The sequence below is a fragment of the Mustela nigripes genome, chromosome 1, assembly GCF_022355385.1.
Source record: "Mustela nigripes isolate SB6536 chromosome 1, MUSNIG.SB6536, whole genome shotgun sequence".
NCBI lineage: Eukaryota > Metazoa > Chordata > Mammalia > Carnivora > Mustelidae > Mustela > Mustela nigripes.
In genome coordinates, this window is record NC_081557.1 from 206,660,987 (window position 1) to 206,680,664 (window position 19,678).

Sequence of the window (19,678 nt, forward strand, 5' to 3'; positions counted from 1 at the left end):
GATTTTATATCCTGACACTTCACTGAATCCCTGTATGATGAAGTCCTCTTGCAATAGTGCTTCTGGCCCTTCCTGGACTGATGGCGTGAGCCCTGGCTGATTTGCATCCTGACCCCAGAACCTGTTCAGTGAGTGGCTGTTGAACAAGTGAATGTTCACTTGGGGAAGGGGAGAAGGAGAGACAGGCTGTGTTCTGAGGTGTGCACAGGAGATGGGCTGGGAGGGGCACCCCACTACCCAGGCTGAGTGCCTCCCATCACGGACCTTGCCTCCTTCCAACCCCTCAGAAGCTACTGGATGCTGATTATGGCCCAGCACTGTTTTGGCTCATGAAGGGTATATTCTAAACAAAGATGGAGAGTGGACAAATAGAGAAGCAGACAATAATATTGTGTCTACTGCACAAAGCAGAACTACTGCACAATCATGGACTTGCCATTTGGGATGTGGTCACATTAGGGAAGACTTATGTAAGGAGGGGATATTTGAGCTGAGGACACAGGAAGAGAGGAAGCCAGCAGAAGATTTTGGGGTAAGTGATGCCCCAAATCAGCTCAGCCACACATAGTCACCCAAACACTCCACTTAACTGCCTGGCGGTCCCATGACACCCAATTGGGCAAGTGCAAGCAAAGGGCCTCCCACTGTGCCCAGCAACAGTAGATACTCATCATGTGGTAGCAAGGACAGCTGCAAAGGTCCCAAGTTTGGGGAGTGGACACTCATCTTGCTCCCTGGACCAGAGAGGCTTGTCCAGGGTCAGAATCCTGACCCTGAGGACAAGCTCCACACCTGGGGCTTATGCCCTGCAGACAGGCTTCCCTCCCCCTTTTCAAATGGCCTGCAGCTCATGCCCAGATTCCAGGCACCCTCTCTGCAATGTGCTAGGTCTGAGAAGCAGAGCTCAAGAAGCCTGTGGGTGTTGGTGGTTTATGCAGAAGGAGGTCCTGAGGCATATCATCTGGTCTCTGCTGTGGGAAAGGGGGGTTCTGGTCCCAAGATGTATACACAAGTTTCCAGAATTGATCCTTGAAAGGCAAGGACAGAGGCAGTTCTCCAGGGCTTCGCTTTCTAAATTGGTGGAGCGTGCCTCAGGTGACACTGATTTCCCACACTGCAGGCCGCACATACCCAAGACCCCATGACATCTCTAATGCCTGGGGATAGAATGCAGCAGGATGCCAGAGCTTGATGTGAGGCCTAGCAGCCAGGTGACTCAGAGCCTGGGCTGAGAGTCCAGCACACCTGTGGGCTGCAGAGTTGGGCTGCAGCTCTCATGGAGTCTTCCCCAGCCCCATTCTCATTCTTCAGCACCATGACCCTGGGCAGGCCAGAGACAGGACTGCGCTGGCTGCAGGGACATGCCCAGGGGTGGGCAGGTGTCCCAGCTGATGCAGTTGGAGAGCACCCTGGAGTTTGTAGCTATAGCAGGTAGAGAGGGGCTCTTCTCCTGTTCTGGCTGAGATACTATGAGATGTATTCTCTAAGCTGCTGCAGGCCATGGCATCCCACACCCAGAGAAATCAGCCTGAAGCAGGGGAGAAGGAGGCCACCCTGGGGAGCAACAAAGAGGAAGACGAGACAGGGCCCTATTGGGATTAAACCCCAGCTTCCCCTTGTTCCCCACTCTGTGTCAACCTTTGAAAGGCCTGGGTTCATGTCCCCATTTGCTAAGCCAGCTGGGACTGGCTCTCCACCACTTGCAGCTCAAGAGGGCTAAGCAAAGCTTATCATCCTGAGCACCACCAGGCCCTCAAGAATAGCAAGGCCAGCAGGTAGACACTGGCACCTCCATCCCAAGCCAAGCCCTGCTCTAGGATGCCCTATTTGAACCAATCACCACTTCCATGGCTGTCCAAGCTCCTCTGGGTTTCAACAGCTCCATTGGACTTGTCTCTCTGGTTGCCAAGGGGCACTTGGAATGGTCTTACCCTCCTGCATGACTCCCTGGCTTAACTCCCGAGCTGGTGCTGCCCCATGTGTCCATGGCACAGCCTGTACCACTCCCTGTGGGGGGCATTAGAGGGGAAGGGGAAGGAAGAAGAGCTGGCCACCTGAGCTGCAGGTAGGGTCCCTAATCATCTATGCATTCACCAATTCACCCAACACAGCTTGAAGGAGCTCCCACTGAATGGCAGGCACTGGGGATGCATTCAGCAATGACAAAACACCAAAATATCCAATCCTATGGGCTACCCTTCTAGTGCGGGAAGCAAAGAAAACCTAGGTAAGCTGTTAAAATACACTATGTATTGGTGGTAAGCACTATTGAATAAATAAAGCAGAGTGGGGGTATGGAATGTTGGGGCTGAGGCTGAAATTTTAGATGGGGTGTTTCTTCATTCTCAGCACTGGAGGGGTTTGGAGCCCAGCATGGGAGCCGGGCTGCCTGGGTTTGAGTCCCATCCTCTGTTCATGTGTGATCTAATGGAGGTTGTTCAACCTCTTTGGGCTTCAGTTTTCCCATTTGTGAAATGGAGATGCTAATAGTCCCTACCCATGGGAGTTTGGGAGGTGGAGTGGAATAGCACATTTGGTGTGTTTCCAAAGTGCATGGCATGGGAGTGGCCCCAACCTTAACTTCTCTCCATGGCTAATCTTCCTTCTTAGGCCTGAGATGTGTAGATTCCCTAATGCTCTGTGTCCTGACATGCTCTCTCTTCCTGGAACGCCAAGCTTGGGAGATGCGGGGAGAGCAATCCTCATGTTTGAGGTTTAGTTCCAGTGTAGTCTGTGGATCATCTGGGTGGTTTCCTATCCATCTGTCCATCGACACTGTGGTTTTCTTGAGGTCTTATAGGCAGGAATGTGTATTGTTCATTGGTTTCCTATTCCCACGTCTACTACATACTTAATGAGTGATCAAAGATTTCTCATTAAATTATAAATGGTAAATAAGGACCTAGTGATGACTTCAAGCACCAAAGCAATCAAAGGCGGTTCCACAGAAGAAGTGTCACAGGAGGAGGACTTGGAACAGCCAGTTGGGAAAAAGAACACCATCTCACTGGCATCAGTTAGGTACATCTCTTTTCACTGCAGTCCCCCCTTCAAAAAGAACACGTGTCCCCAGAGGGTCTCGCTCTTGTCTGCTACTCTGAGGTCCCAAAGTCTTCCCATGGGAAACCTGGAGTCTTCTTTCCTTCATGTGGCCAGGTCCAGGTGGGAAGTAGGGATGAAAGGTGGGCCTTCAGGGCTCTCTTGAAAGGTCTAGGCCAGCTGGTCAAGAAATAGATAAATGGAGGGGGCACATTCAGCCAGCAGTGCTGTGAATTATTGATCACCAGAGAGCAATGTGTAGGCAAGGTCATTTCCTTCTTAGGCCAAACTGCTCGATCATGCTTAATTGCCTGTTTTCCAAATTTCCCTAGGGCTGGCCTAGGGGATGGATTTGATTTGTGCCCATTTGTTTTGCTTCAATCCAATTTTTGGGGTAAAACGGGATGCCATCAATTTCTCTTTGATATTAAGGTTTAAAACTGTGGATAGGATTAATTCAGATGCTAAAGGGGGTTCCTGTCTTACATGGCATTACAAAGAGGTACTGCTCTGTGTCTTCCATTACCCCAAGATTTGACTTACATTTCTGACTCATGTGCTGGAGGAATCTGAGGCATGGGCACAGTGAATAATCCTTGCCACCTGTGATATGCCAGGCTCTGTGTATATTGTCTCCTTCCATTACCACTGACACATTCCAGTAAAATAAATACAACACACCAAAGTGGAGACCAAATGAAGAAAGAGATTTTCAAAGAAGAATGTCCAAAGCTGGTTGCAAGGACTCCTCCACTCCTTACTGACAATGAGGGTATGAAAGTTTAGGGTGGTGGGTAATGAAAAGGAGGCTGTGGGGAATATGGTTTTGGGGACCATATGTACTAGAAATCCTGTCCCTGCTAAGCAGGAGGAAGAGGAGGGGCCTGTCCCTTCTCTAAAGTTAAATGTGGATTGATGACTCAAAGCTTCAAATGTAGCTGCTGGGCTTCTAGCCGAGATGGAATAATAGAGACCAGATTTACCTTCTCACAAGAAATAACTAAAAAACAGGAAGAAACATATGAAACAACATTTTTCAGAAGATTGGAATCTGGCAGTGAGGGACAGCAATCATTGAGAGCTGAAAACAAAAAAAGGTAAGCTCAAGAATTGCTCTAGCTTGAGAGTTTTCTGCCCATGTTGTAGGGAGAGGTTGTCCAATCCAAGCTTGGTAGACTCCTTGAGCTGAGAAGACCGACATGAGGGTCTAGGGAAACCTGGTGGCTAGAGTTCACAGGGAAGAATCATGGAGAGAGAGCTGCAAAGAGAGAGCTCTGGGGATATGGAGAGGTCCAACCTGAGTACTCAGCTGGGTACCAAACAGCATGTGTGAGAAAATAATCCATATTCAGGGAAAGAACCACCCAAGGGAACAGTGCTCTGTGCCCACACAGAGTCAGGACCCTGCCTGCTCTCATCAACCAGATTTTAAAAATCTCATCATTCATGAGGCATTGAGTAACTTCCCTAGGAAAGTCTTGCCTCACTAGTGGAGAATAGTTTTAGATTGAGAACTTCTCCAAACATGCTTACCAAATCTCCAAAACCAAGACTGGAAAGGATCAAGCTGTTTATAAGTTAGTTTACTACATCCTAGCACAAAGATCAAGAATGTTTATAGGAACACAAACATAGCCAGTACCCACAAGGTAAAAGTTAAAGTCTAGAATCCAGTAAAAAATTTCCAGCCATCCAAAGAGGCAGGAAAACAACCCATAATAAGGAGAAAAGTCAATCAATTGAAAACCGATCCAAAATGAACACAGATGTTAATAATTAGCTGACAAGTATGCCAAACCAGTTATTATAACAATATTCCATATGTTCAAGAAGTTAGAGGAAAAGTGGAATATACAATGGACATGGGAGATGTAAGAAAGACCTAAACCAAACTCTGACAGATGGCAACTACATTGTCTGAGATGAAAAACGCACTGGGTTGGACAAACAGCAGAGTAGATATTGCAGAAGAGTAGATTAGTTAATAAGAAGACAGAAATGGAAATTTCCAAAAAGAAAAATAGAATAGAAAAACAGTTATGATAAAAATTTAAAAGAGGGACAGAGCCTTGGTGAACTATGAGATGATGTCAAGAGGCCTAATAAATGTGTGACTGGAGTCTCTGAAAGAGAGGAAGAAGAGGAACAGGAAACTATCTGAAGAAAAGATGGCTGAAATTTTCCAAATTCAATGAAAACTATGCCCCCACAGATATAAAGATTTCAGGGAATACAACAAAAATGAAGAAAACCACACGAAGGCATATTGCAGTTTAATTGTTCAAAACCAGTAATAAAGAGAAAATCTTAAAAGTAGCCAGAAGGGAGGATGTGTTATTACAGAGGAACAGGATAAGGATTACAGCATATTTCATGTAAGAAGCAATGCAAGTGAGAAGGCAGTGGAGCAGTGGCTTTAAAATACTGAATTGATTTTTTTTTTTAACTGTCAACTTAGATTCATGACCAGAAGAAAAATCTTTCAAAAGTAAAAGCAAAATAAAGACTTATCAGACATATAAAAACTAAAAGAATTTACCTCTAGAAAATCCTAAATATAAGAAATGTTAAAGGGTGTCCTTCAAACAGAAGGAAAAATGATACTAGATGGAAATATGGATCTCCACAAAGGAATGACTAGCATTACCACCTGACACAGTAACTGCACAGGTAAATACATATTTTCTCTTGTTATTTTAGTCTCTTCAAAATATAATTGGCTGCTGAAGCAAAAATAGTAACCATGTAATAGGAGGTTTATGACATATGTAAAAATAAAATGTATGAGAGGAATAATGAAAATGCTGGGAGGGGAGAATGGAAGCACAGTATTGTAAGTAAATATAACTACCTTAAACTATATGTGAAGTAGTGTTATATCACTTAAAGGTAGATTGCGATAAGTTAAAGATATATACTACAAGCCTAAAAGCAACTACTAAAATAATAAAACAAAAACTTATAGCTAATAAGCCACAAAGTAGATAAAATGAAATCATTAAAAATGTTCAATTAGGGGTGACTGGGTGGCTCAGTGGGTTAAGCCTCTGCCTTCAGCTCAAGTCAAGATCTCAGGATCCTGGGATTGAGCCCTGCATCGCATTGCATCTCATCTAGCTCTTGGCTCAGCAGGGAGCCTGCTTCCCGCCTCTCTCTGCCTGCCTCTCTGCCTACTTGTGATCTCTCTGTCAAATAAATAAAATCTTTGGGATGCCTGGGTGGCTCAGTTGGTTAAGCAGCTGCCTTTGGTGCAGGTCATGATCCCAGCGTCCTGGGATCGAGTCCCACATCGGGCTCCTTGCTCCGCAGGGAGCCTGCTTCTCCCTCTGACTCTGCCTTCCACTCTGTCTGCCTATGCTCGCTCTCGCTCGCTCTCTCTTTGACAAATAAATAAATAAAATGTTAAAAAAAAAAAAAAAAGAAGGTCAGGCACCCATTTGTCAGATGGGTGCCTGGGTGGTTCAGTTAGTTAAGTGTCTGCCTTCGGCTTAGGCTCAAGTAATGATCTCAGGGTCCTGGGATTGAGCCCTGCATCAGGCTCCCTGCTCAGCGGGCAGTCTGCTTCTCCCTCTCCCTCTGCCACCCCACCCCTGCTCATGCTCTCTCTCAAATTAAAAAAAAAAAAAACACAACAAATAAATACAATCTTTTAAAAAACTGTTCAATTAGGGTCGCCTGGGTGGTTCAGTGGGTTAAAGCCTCTGCCTTCGGCTCAGGTCATGGTCCCAGGGTCCTGGGATAGAGCCCTGCATCAGGCTCTCTGCTCAGCAGGGAGCCTGCTTCCTCCTCTCTCTCTCTGCCTGCCTCTTTGCCTACATGTGATCTCTGTCTGTCAAATAAATAAATAAAATCTTTTCCCAAAGAAGGCAAAAAAAAAAAAAAAAAGAAAGAAAGAAAGAAAAGAAAAGAAAAGAAAAAAAAAGAGTAAGGAGGGAAAAGAGAAAATATGGAATAAATGGAAGACAAATATCAAGATGGCAGATTTAAACCTAACCACATCAATAGTGGCAGTGGTCTAAAATTCCAATTAAGAGGCAGATATGATCAGATTGGATGAAAAAGTAAGACCCACATATAGGCAACATAATCTAAATGTAAATATAGAAAGAGATTAAATGGAAAATAATGAAAAAGATACATTGCAATGTTTATGTTAATTTCAAAGTAGATTTGCAGTAAAAAATATTACAAGGGTCAAAGAAAGTAATTTCATAATGATAAAGAGAATGTTAATAGTCTTAATGTTTATGTATCTAATAGCAGAACTTTAAAATACACAAGGCAAAAACTGATAGAACTATAAGGAGAAATGGATCCATAATTATGGTTGGAAATTCAATAACCCTCTTTTAATAATTCATAAAAAGAGTATAACAAAAATGTTAAGGAAATAGAAGACATGAACAACATTGTCAACCAACAATAACACACCACCTGATAAAAGCAGAACACAAACCCTTTTCAAGTATACACCACAGAAAATTTACTGAAATAGATCATATTCTGGGCCACAAAACAAGTTTTAATAGCCACAAACGGATTAAAGTCATAAAAAGTATGTTCTCTGTTACAATGGGATTAAATTGGAAATCAAAAATAAAAAGAGCTCAGGGAAATCTCCAAATATTTGGAAACTATGTTGCACGCTTCTATATAATGCATGCATCCAAGAAAAAAAAATCAATAGGAAAATTAGAAAGAATTAAACTTGGATGAAAACGAAATTCTGATACAATCTGTGTAATGTTGCTAAAATAATATTTAGATGGAACTTTGTAACACTTTGTATTGGGGAAAAAAGTTCTCCAGTCAATTATGCTAGATTACATTATAAGAAACTAGCAAAAGGAAATCAAATTAAATCTAAAGTAAGTGGGAATAAAGGAAATAATAAGGATCAGAACACAAATTAACAAAATATAGAACAAATAAAACAGAAAATCAATGAAGCCAAAAGCTGATTCTTTGAACTTTTTATTTATACAATTGAAAACCTCTTGCCAGACTGACCAGGATGGGAGAGAAGACAAGATTGTCTCAAGAATGAGAGGATGACATCACTACAGAGCCTATAGATATTAAAATAATAATAGCAAGGGAAAAATATGAACAACTTTTTGCTAATAAATTCAACAACTTAGATGGAGTGGGTAGATTCCTTGAAAGACACAAACTACCAAAACTTACTGAGGAAGGAAGAGATAGCCTGAGTAATCCTATAACCATTAAAGAAATTGAATTTATAACTTAAAGCCTTTCCACAAAACACAAACAAACAAACAAAAACCCACTTCAGATCGAGATGGCTTCACTGATGAAGCCAGGTATTTAAGAAATAAATAATGCCAATTCTACACAAATTCTTTCAATAAATCAAAAAAGAGGGAATATGTCCCAAGTTATTTTATATGGAAGCATTACCCTGATATCAAAACCAGATGAAGACCTTATGAGAAAAGGAAACCACAGATCAATACCAGTATCCCTCATGAACATCAAGACAAAAATTCTTAAATCTAATCCAACAATTTAGAAAAAGAATAATACATCCTGACCAAGTGGGTATATCCCAGAAATGCAAGGTGGGTTCAACATTTGAAAATTGATCAATGTAATTCACTATATTTACAACCTAAAAAACAAACAACAAACTATATAATCACTATAGTAGACATATAAAAGCATCTAATAAAACCTAATCTCTACTGATGAAATCTCTTAGCAAGCTAGGAATAGAAGTGAACGTCTTCAACTTTTTGAAAAAATATCTGTGAAAAACCTATAGACTTACTGGTGAAAGACTGAATGCTTTCCCTCTAAGATTGGGTGCAAGACAATTCTTGGCCATTCTTACCATACTTGTTCAACATCGTGCTGGAGGGTAAAGCCAAGACAATAAAAGACATTAGGATTAGAAAGGGAGAAAAAAAACCATTCTTATTCACAGGCAACCTGATTGTCTGTAAAGAAATCCAATGGAACTTACAAAATAGCTGCCAGAAATAATAAACAAGTTTAGCAAGTTTATAGGAATTAAAAGATTTTAAATACCATTTAAAATATGAGATTTAGGGGAATAAATCTAACAGCATGTGGAAAACCTGCAGATCATAAATTATAAATCGCTGAGGAGAGAATTTAAAGAGCTAAATAAGTGGAGAGAGATACCATGTTCATGTATTAGAAGACTCAATATTGCTCAGATGTCAGTTCTCCTCAAATTGATCTATAAATTCAACACAATCCAATTGAAATCTCAACTTCCTTCCTTCCTTCCTTCCTTCCTTTCTTCCTTCCTTCCTTCTTCTTTAGAAGCTGACAAACTGATGCTAGTGTTCTTATGGAAATGCAAAGCTACTAAGATAAGAAGAAGAATAAAGCCAGAGGATGAATATGATCTGATTCCAAGAACTTGTTATAAAGCTTCATTGATTGATACAGGGGATATTGGTGACAAGATGAGATCAGGTAGATCTATGGAACAGAATAGAGTCCAAAAATAGAACCACATATATATGGCAGCTGATACAGCTCATTTTCACCAAAGATGAAAAAAATAGTTCAGTGGAGAATATATTGACAATTACGTGCTAAAGCAATTCGCGCGCGCGCGCGTGTGTGTGTGTGTGTGTGTGTACGTGTAACTGAACTATACTTTAAAAAAATGACCCATAATTCTCACCATATATAAGAACTAGTTCAAAATGTACTATAGACCAAAACTTAAAACCTAAATCCAGAAAATCAAGGAGTTGATGAACTTTTTCTTAAAGGACCACACAGTAAATATTTTAGGCTTGTGAATATTATAATCTCTATTGCAACTACACAAGTCTTCCATTATGATGTGAAAGTGGTCATAGAAAATACAGAAATGAATGGATGATGCTGTGTTCCCATAAAACTTTTTTTTTTTTTTTTTTTGCTGCCCACAAGAGACTCATCTTATTTTATTTTATTCTATTTTATTTTTTAGGAACTTTTTATTATACATAAATGTAGGCAGTTGGTCTGTAGGCCATAGTTTTCTGACAACTGTTGTAGAAGAAGACATATAACAAAAATCTTCATGACTTTGAGTTAGTCAAAGACTTCTTAGATATGACACAAAAGCATGATCTGCAGAGAAAAAAAGCCATAAATTGGGCTTTATCAAACTTAAAAATGTCTCCTCTTTGAAAGACCATTAGAGAGTGAAAGACAAGCCTTGGAGACAATTTTTGCAAAACATATATCTGATAGATGACTTGTATTCAGAATATATATAAAAAATAATAATAAAACTCAATAATAAGAAGACCAACAAGCTAAATAATAAATGAGGCACTGCTTGTGCTTACATTCTCCCTCTCTCTCTCTCTTTGGCAAATAAATGGATGAAAATCTTTAAAAAAATAAATGGGGGAAATGTCTGAGGAGATACTTCACTAAAGATGATGTACAGATGACACATGAACAGATGTACAACATTGTTAGTCACTAGGGTAATGCCAACTTAAAAACCACAGTGAGATACCACTACATACCTATTAGAATGGCTAACCTAAAGAAGGCTGACTATGTCAAATTTTGGTGAGGACATGGAGGAACTGGAATGTTCATACACTGCTGATAGGAATGCAAAATGGTCTATCTCCAGATTCATTTAGTTGTTTTTGGAAACAGTTTGGAATATTATTTCTATCATATACAAACTATTTCATAAAAATATAAAAGAGGGAAAGATATATATCTTATCTATATCTATATATCTATACCTTACAACTATGTGGTGTCCACAGTAGAAATGGTTGAAGATAAAATTGTTAATGTAACTGACTCCATGAAAGGCAAAAAGAAATTTTATCGTATCAATAGATACAACAAAACAAAGTGATTAGTCAAACAAAAAACACTCACATGGGATAAATTTCAGCACTTGTTCGGATGAGAAAGTTTATTCATGAGAACCCAAGAGCAAACATTATTCATGGCGAAACTTTAAAAACATAGCTAGACCCACAACAAGGACTCCTACTATCACCCCTACTACTCAACCCTACCTTGTATTGGAACCCATTGGACCAGACAGCAAATAGCTGGAGAATGGCAAGAAAAGGCCGGAACTGTCTTTAATTGCTGATATGACTGTCTGCCTAGAAAATCTAAGAGAATCTGTTTTCAAACTATTAGAACCATATGACAGTTCAACAAAACTTCTGGGTACAAGACAATCTGCTAAAACCAATAGCACTCCTCTTGAACAGCAATACCAATGCTACATTGTTTAAAGGCAACCCTATTCACAAAGGTAGTAAAATCTGTAAGGTACTTAAGATTAGGAGCACCTAGGTGGCTCAGTAGGTTAAGTGTCTGACTCTTGGTTTTGGCTTAGGTTGTGATCTCAAGGATCCGAGATCAAGTCCAGCACTGGGCTCCACATTCTGTATGGAGCCTGCTTGAGATTTGCTCTCTCCATCTCCCTCTGCCCCTCCCTCCCTGCTTTCTCTCTCAAAAAAAAAAAAAAAATATATATATATATATATATACTTAAGATTAAATCTTAAGATTAAATTTTAAGATTAAATCAAGCCCTTTATTGAGGTAGTATAGCAGAGTGGTTCAGAGCAGGGTTTCCAACACAAAATGCTTGGTTTCACCTGCAGCCCTACTGTTTACTGGCTTGGGTAAATTAATTGATCATTCATGCTTCAGTTTATTTGTAAAAGTGAGACAGTAATAATATCTACCTCATAAAGAAGTCAGAAAGGTTAACTGAGTTAAATGTTTATAATATTTATAAAGTGTTTACAACAGTAGCTGTACAAATAATACATATAAGTGTTTGCTACTATTGTTACAAAGAAAATTACAAAATTTGATTGAAGGACATGAAAAAACATCTGAATGAATTTGGGGATAGACCATGTCCATGGATGGGACACTTCAGCATCAGAAGGGTATAAATTTTTTCCTGGTTAATTGTTAAGTTCTGTATAGTCACAATGCAAATGCCAACAGAATTTTATTTTTATTTATTTATTTATTTATAAATATTTTGTTTATTTATTTGTCAGAGAGAGTGAGCACAGGCAGACAGAGTGGCAGGCAGAGGCAGAGGGAAAAGCAGGCTCCCTGCTGAGCAAGGAGCCTGACGTGGGACTCAATCCCACGACGCTATGATCACGACCTGAGCCGAAGGCAGCCGCTCAACCAACTGAGCCACTCAGGTATCCCAATGCCAACAGCATTTTAAAATGAGATCTGAAAGAAGAAAATTTATGTAGGAAAGAAAACGTCCATGACTAAACAAGATGATTTTGAAGAAAAAAACTATGCCATTTGATTTATTTGGTATTGACTCATTATAAAATTATACAATGTGAGGCAGGTTATTACTGGCACATGGGTCAGGTAAAAAGGCCAATGGAAAGAACAGAGTCCAGAAATACACCTCCATGTATATGGGAATAGAAAAGAAGGGGCATTATAAATCAGTGGGTGAAAGATGGGCCATTCCAAAAAATGACTTGGATATTAGATTCTTTCATATGGAAAAAGTATATAATTTAGCCTCTATCTTACCCAAAACAGAACAGCATGTTCCAAATGGGCTAAAATATAAATGTAAAAAGACATTCTGTAGCCCACTGATATAACTCAGGAGGTAGAGAAGTATTTATCAAACAGAACACAAAAGGCCAAATACTTGAAAGAAAATATTGTTAAATTTCACATCAAAATGAGTTACTTCTGTGGGAAAAGAGTACCATAAACAAAATTAGGAGAAAAGCAGCCAATTATAAGCCAACGTTTGAAAATACACACACACAGATAGAGGATAGATAGTAAAATTATGAGCCTGCGGGCAACCAGTAAGAAAAAATTCAAGTAACCCAGTGGGGAAATGGGCAGAGAAAGAACAGATAATTCACAGAACAGGAAGTCACAAAGGCTAAACAGAAAGATTCTCAACCTTACTAGTAATCAGGAAATGCAAATTAATCAATCATCACAGATCAGCTCCCTCATCAACTTGACATGTGTTTAAGTCAATTCCGAGTGTTACGGGGAATGTGATACACTGCTGTAGGAGCATAAATTGTTTCTTGATTTGACAACATGTAGGAGGTTACAAATGTACAGATACCATAATCCAGCGGTGCCTGTCTCCAGGTGCCCATCTTGGGAAACCCACTGGGGTATGAGGAGGTAGGTACAGCGATGTCGCTGCAGCATTGCTTACAATCTCGGAAGGCTGAAACAACCTACACACCCATTAACGTGGGTGAGAGAAATAACAAATGGATTGTGGTCACCAGTATGCTGGTAAATGTTTAACAACCCGCTGTCTAGGGGGAAAGCGTTAAATTATAGCATTTGTCAATCTCCGGGATATGAATGCTCCCACTGTGGTGGATTTCTAGTACCACCGTGACATCGCTGGAAGCGGAGCTGGGAAGAAACACACGAATCTGCTCCTGGAGAAGGTCCTCTGGGTGGGCTCCAAGACACCATTGATTATTTTCTTCCAGCATCTAAGATCAATGAAGGAACTAGGTAGAGCTGAAAAAAATAATGCTTAGAAAAAAAGCAATTTGCAATATGGTATAATCAATAGGCTCGTGTTTATATAAATTTTAAAATTACACAAAATGATATAATGCATGTATACACACTGAAGGATAGAACACGGATGGGAATAAAACAAAAACTTGGGGGTAGGGTTTGCCTTTGGAAAGAGAAGGATACAGAGGACACAAAGAACTTCAGCGTATCTCCACGGTTTTATTTCTTAAAAGAACTGAAGCAAATATATCAGGATCTTAATATCAACTTCTTTTGAGTCAATATTCAAAAGGAGGGGTCTCTATTTATTCAAAGTATTTCATTAATATAAATATAACACAAAAATAAAACATGACCATGATTATGTAAAAAGAAAACTCCCTTGAAAGACCCTGGAAGGCCATCCAAGGCGGTTTTGGTCATTGGGCTTGGATTCTGGAACCTTGGTTTTCTATTGTCCTCATTTCCACATTTTCTCTCCTAAGTTTGGCTTCCACAGTGGCAGAAAGCCACCGAGCCCGTGAGTGCTGGGCCGGGTGACATGCGTGCTGGCATCTGTATTTGATGGTTTTAGCACGGGCATCCAGATTCTCAGCCAGCCTCCATCTGAGGCACTGTGACTAGCCTGGGGGTCTGGGGGGGTGGGTTTTTGTTTGGCATCTTACCATGAGAAGATCCACCCTGGCACTCTTCCAGGAAACCTCTCTAGGGTGAAGCAGATGGTTCACAGAGGTGGGAAGCACCGAGAGACCACCTTAAAGCTCTACCCTGGGATCTGGGTGGTCACAGAGGGAAAGGTGGCAAGAAGTGTTTTCATTAGTAGCAGCTAACATGGGATGACCCTACAAGCTGGGTAAGGCTCTGTCACGGACTAGCTAGGTGACTTGGGGACAGTGACTTGGTGCCTGTTGTTGATTTTGTTTCTGTTTTCATTTATAAAGTGAATACTGTAATAGATTGTATTATTGTGCAAGCTATTTGCAACCCCCGCCTTGGGGGAGGATTGTCTGGTGAGCTCCATTGAGGTCACATGGCCGTGTGACCTACCATGTCCCTCCTTGCCCTGTTGAACTCACGAGTGGTGGTTATGGAACTTACCTGGGGTCATGAAACTGCAAGAGGGAGCTCAGGGCTCCCATCTTTCCTTTGCCTCTGCCAGGAGCCCAGCTCCGTCCGGCTTTGGGACTGCTCCATCAGCCTGGTCCCCAGAGTAAAGATGGGGAGGATCAGAGGTGCAGTCGAGCTGGGAGAGTGAGACAGATTCAGTCAGCCACTGCATGGGAAAGGTCCTCCATTACTAGACCATTCTGGCTGAGACAGGGGGCTCACTTCTCACTTTGGAGAAGGAGATAATGTAGGTGACGTGCAGAGCCACCAGGTGGCTTATAGGGATGCTGCGGTCAGGATAGAAGTCATGGACAGCTATAACAACCCACAAGTCTTGGGGACCAAACACATTGCATGTCTATTTCTCATGCACACTACACATCCTGTAAGGGTCCCTGCCCTTTGTAGTCATTCAGAAACCCCAGCTGGTGGTGATTCTATCTTGGTGGATACTTTTTTTCAAGACCCTGAGTCAAGAGGGAAAAAGCGAATCTGGCAAACCACATTCAGGCTCGTAAAGCTCCAATTCATGAGAGATGCAGGCCACTTCCCCATTTCACTGTCCAAAGCTGCTCTCCTGACTATGGGCAATTTAAAAAGTGACAGGAATGCAAATCCAGCCCATGCACAGGAGGCAGAAGTTGGGTATGTGAAGTTAGCACGGAGACCTTCCTGGGGCCATTGGGGAATGGTGACTGGTGCTGGAGTTACTGTTCGTCATGACTTTTAGGCTGACTCCAAATGGGGAAAAGTGGCATGTGGGACCACATTCTAGACAAGGGACCAGCACGCACAAATGCAGAGTCTGGAAGGCATCTGTCTTGCTGGGGACATTGCAGGTGTTCAGGAAAGAGCACGGTGCACACAGGGAACTGGCCAGTGATGCAGTCTGGAGCTGTTCCATAAAGACCTCTGGATGTAGACATTAGCATGTGGCAGCTGGGAGCCTCAAACATGGTAAGCAGGAAAGTGAACTGGGTCAGCTTTCAGTCCACATGAGGGAGGGGTGAATCCTTGCGTTCTGGTCGGGTGGTGAGGCTGGTGGGAGGAGCGGGATTTGTGAGCTCTGAGGGCGAGTCAGCAGGACTGGAAGATCGACAGGACATGATGGCTTGAGAGGTGATAGATGCAGGAGGATGCCAGTCTATCCTCAGTGGGGATGGGAACAAGGGCCAGCCTAGGCTGCCAGAGAGGAAGTGAGGGTCGCACTGGAGGTGGCAAACTGCTAAAAGTCACAGATGATGACGATACTTCATTTCAGGAGGTTTGGGAGCAACAAGAACTCTCTTCCCCTATGGGCTCTTTGATGTCGGCTACTAAAGCCCAGCGTGCAAAGAACCCATCACCTGCAATCCCAGGCTGAGTACACGTGCCCAACGGAGGGGAGGACGTGCATGCTAAGACATTGCTCTGTTCATAATAACCTCCAATCCAAAAGCAACCAAGTACCCATCCGCAGGAGGAGACACAGCATTGCATTTCCATGATGGAATATTAGGCAACAATGAAAAATGAATAAATTAAAACGCCAAAAATGCCATGATGCGTGAGCCTTGGATATGGAATGTGGAACAAAACCAGATCCCCAAACACTCATGCTCTGTGATTTTCTTTGCACAACCACCCCCAGATAACAAAGTCACAGTGTTAGAAGTCCAGATAGGACTTTCTGTGAGGTGGACAGAGTGGGTCATGAGGAGCCCTCCAGAGGATGGCGGGGTCTTCTTTTCCTGAGGGGGGTGGTAGTTAATCAAGTGTTTGCTCTGTGACAGTTCAGGGAGTGGCACATCTAACTTTTGTAGGCTTTTCTATACACAATCTGAACATCAGTCAAGACAAGCAGACTGAGATACAACCTTTCAGGGACCACGAGAAGGAGCATAACTTGGTAAGCAGCTGAGAGGCAGAAGAAGGTGGGGTCCCCAAAGCAAATGGAAGGAGTGACGGGGCGGTCCCGCAGGGTGAAGACTGCTGAAGGGTCAGCTAAGAGAGGAGTCCAGGAACTCATCCACTGGTTCCAGGAAGAGGAAAGTCATTATCAACCCTGCTGAGACCAGCTTCCCTTTGGGGAGGCAGGGTGGGACAGTGAGAAGAGGCCAGGTTGTGGAGGGCTCCAGCAGTGAGTGTGGGGGGATGCGGAAGAGGAGATGGGGCATGTAGATGTGTTCCTCCCTGAAACAGAGAGGACACTGTGCTGGCAGCAAGAAGGGAACTCAGAGTCAGGACTGTTTCTTAATGTGGAAGACCCAAGCAGGCTTTGCCGTGGGGAGCCCCCAGGGGGACTGCTGATAAATTTCACCTTATCACAGGGGTCCTCTCCACTCCCACTTTGTACAAGAGACCCCCATCACCACCCATCTCCATCCCAACCTGACTTATATGCTTACTCCACCTTGTTGATCTTGCCCTGCTCGTGGCTCAACCCCATGGGAATGGGGAGATTGATCTGTTCTATTCCCCATGTTACCCCTGTGCTGGGAATGTGCCTGCCCACAGGAGATATTGCAGAAACATCTGTCATGGACAGATGAATGGGGAGGCAGACACAGAGAGAGGCTGGGGATAGGAGGACCGAGGGGCAGGGCAGCCCTGCATTGAGGGACCAGAGATGTTTGGAGACATAAAGAGGGAGCAATGGTTTGTACCAGGGTGAGTGTGGGTTGGTGGGCAAGGCGCTGGTTCTGATGGGGACGGGTGCTTCAGGGGAAGAGAAGAGACAGTCTGGAGGAGCCCAGAGGAAGTGAGAGAAGAATGAGCTGATGGAGAGTGCAGAGGGGCTGATGTGCCCTGGGGTCCATCAAGGCTGGAGATCGCCAACTCCAGGGGTCCTCTGCTTGACCCAGAAGCTGACAAAGGGGTGTGTTGATGTGTTAGCCCAGGACAGGGCTGTTTCCATGGGGATCCAGGGCCTCCTGGAAAATGGGGTGTGTGCTTCCACCGAATGACAGATGGGGATGATGGACAGGGGTCTCCCTAAGATCAGAGAAGAGACGAGTCTCAGCATGGTGATGGTATCAGCTACCATGCCAGAGCGCGGACAAGGCCCTCCCCTACTGGACAGGAACTGGCCACATCAGCCCCAGGATCACGCCATTTCACGGGCAAGGTTGTGCTAGCCACCCCCCCTCCCTGTCAGGACTTGAACCCAGCCCGTAGCTTCTGGAAGCTGAGGCTGCAGCCATGTTTTTATATAGAGATAGGGAGGCGAGCAGGGTATGGACAGGGAGCAGGGTGCTGGGCTCTGGATGTGAGGTTCGGGCAGTCCAGACAAGGGGGAGAGGGCAGAATGAGACCGGCTTCAAGAAGGTGGGTGGGAGAGGACACGAACGAACGTCAGCCTCCTTCATGAAAGCGCAGCCCAAGCACATCCGACCTGTGTTTACCTGGTCCAGGACTGAACCTGCCACAGCTGTGCTCTGAGGTGGATGTTGTGAACAAGCTGAGGGTGGGACAGGTTGGCGGGGGCATTCAAGAAGTAGGCGGTGGTGCTGGCAGAACCCCCAGGACTCTCAGGGGTCCAGCCTTTTCCATTACACACAGCAGGGGTGTGTGTGTGGGGGGTCCGTTCTGGGCATTTCTGCCCCGTAAAAGCCCAGCTCTAGCTCCCAAACTCCCTCTCCCCAGCAAGAAACCCCAGGCAAGCTGTCCCTGGGTGGTTCAGTGGGTTAAGCCCACTTCGGCTCAGGTTATGGTCTCAGGGTACTGGGATCGAGCCCCGCATCAGCCTCTCTGCTTAGCAGGGAACCTGCTTCTCTGTCTCTCTCTGCCTGCCTCTCTGCCTATTTGTGATCTCTCTCTGTCAAAAAAATAAATAAAATCTTAAAAAAAAAAAAAAAAAAAGAAAGAAAAGAAAAAAGAAACCACAGGCAGCATCCACCTGCCCCAGTCTTCCTGACCCTGGCCTCCTGTCCCTGCCTCTTCTGGACTCACCTGGCCCCCTGCAGTTTGGAGTCCCCAGGAAACCAGCTGAAAGAAGCAAAGCCTCACAGGATTCTGGGACTGGGGATCTCAGCTCCCTTTCCCACCTGGGGCAAAAGGCCCTTCAGCATTTGTTGCTCCTCCCAGGCAGCCTCCCCCTTCCTTCCCCTCCCTTTCCCCGGTGAAAAGGGAAGGGAGGCAGGGAAGGTCGGGTTTGGTGGAGAGCGAGACTGGCAGACCGACCCGTTTTCCAGCCTGTTTTTGGAGGGCACCCAGCGCGGTTTCTACACTTTATTTTTACCAGTAGAGAGGCTAACAGGAGGATAGATCATGGAGCTCTGCCTGGAGGAGGCCAATTACTCCAGGCAGCCGATCCAGAGTTTTTACCTCGCAGGTTGTGGATTCTCCCGCCCGGTCCTACACCGGCCCCCCGCCCCCCGCCCCATCCCTCCAGCTACTTCCCACCGGTCCAGTTTTGCGCTCCAGAGGGTCCTCTAAACTTTTCCGACCCACCTTCCTCTACCAACGAAGGGGACCCTTGTGCACTCTCCTAACCCACTTCTGAAGCCTTCCAGGCTCCAAGGTGCCACCTTCAGCCGACCCCCATCCACTCCCTGTCCTCCCGCCAGCCCTACCTCTTCTATTCCCTCCGTCATTGGGCATCTCTTCCATAATTCCGGCACCTGGGCGGCCAAGGTGCCCCCCAGAAGCTCAGCGGACCAGCGTTCCCCCCGCCCCTGAATCCAGGTGACCATCTCCTTCCTCCCTCTCCCGCACGCACACTCAGGCACCAAAGGTGCCCACCCGCGGGGACCGGAGCACAGCGGTGCCGCCCCTACCGGGGCGCGGCTCCACCTGCAGGGCGCTGGGCGGCCGGCGCGCGGCTGGCTGCGCGGGCCGCGGGGGCGGAGGAGCGGGCGGCGCGAGGGAGGGGCCTGCGGAGCAGCGGCGGCGGCGGCGGCCCCAGCCCGCGCAGCCCGGCTCGGCCCCGGCTCGGTCGGCGCAGCGCCGCGCGCGTACCCTCCCGCCGCCGCGCAGCCAGGCGCCCGGGCACCAGGCCGCCACC

General features: G+C 44.5%; 1 long non-coding RNA gene across 2 annotated transcripts; it reads right to left on the bottom strand.

The window, feature by feature from the left end:
* Positions 1-12,688: 12,688 nt before the first annotated feature.
* Positions 12,689-19,473, bottom strand: LOC132015093 (uncharacterized). Of its 2 annotated transcripts, none has more exons than XR_009403544.1 (3): positions 19,248-19,473; positions 14,686-14,830; positions 12,689-13,556 (listed from the first exon to the last, which is right to left on the bottom strand). It is a non-coding gene; the product is annotated as an uncharacterized LOC132015093 (long non-coding RNA). The 2 variants fall into 2 exon arrangements; XR_009403545.1 differs by lacking the exon at positions 12,689-13,556 and adding an exon at positions 14,279-14,362.
* Between the last annotated feature and the right edge of the window lie 205 nt (positions 19,474-19,678).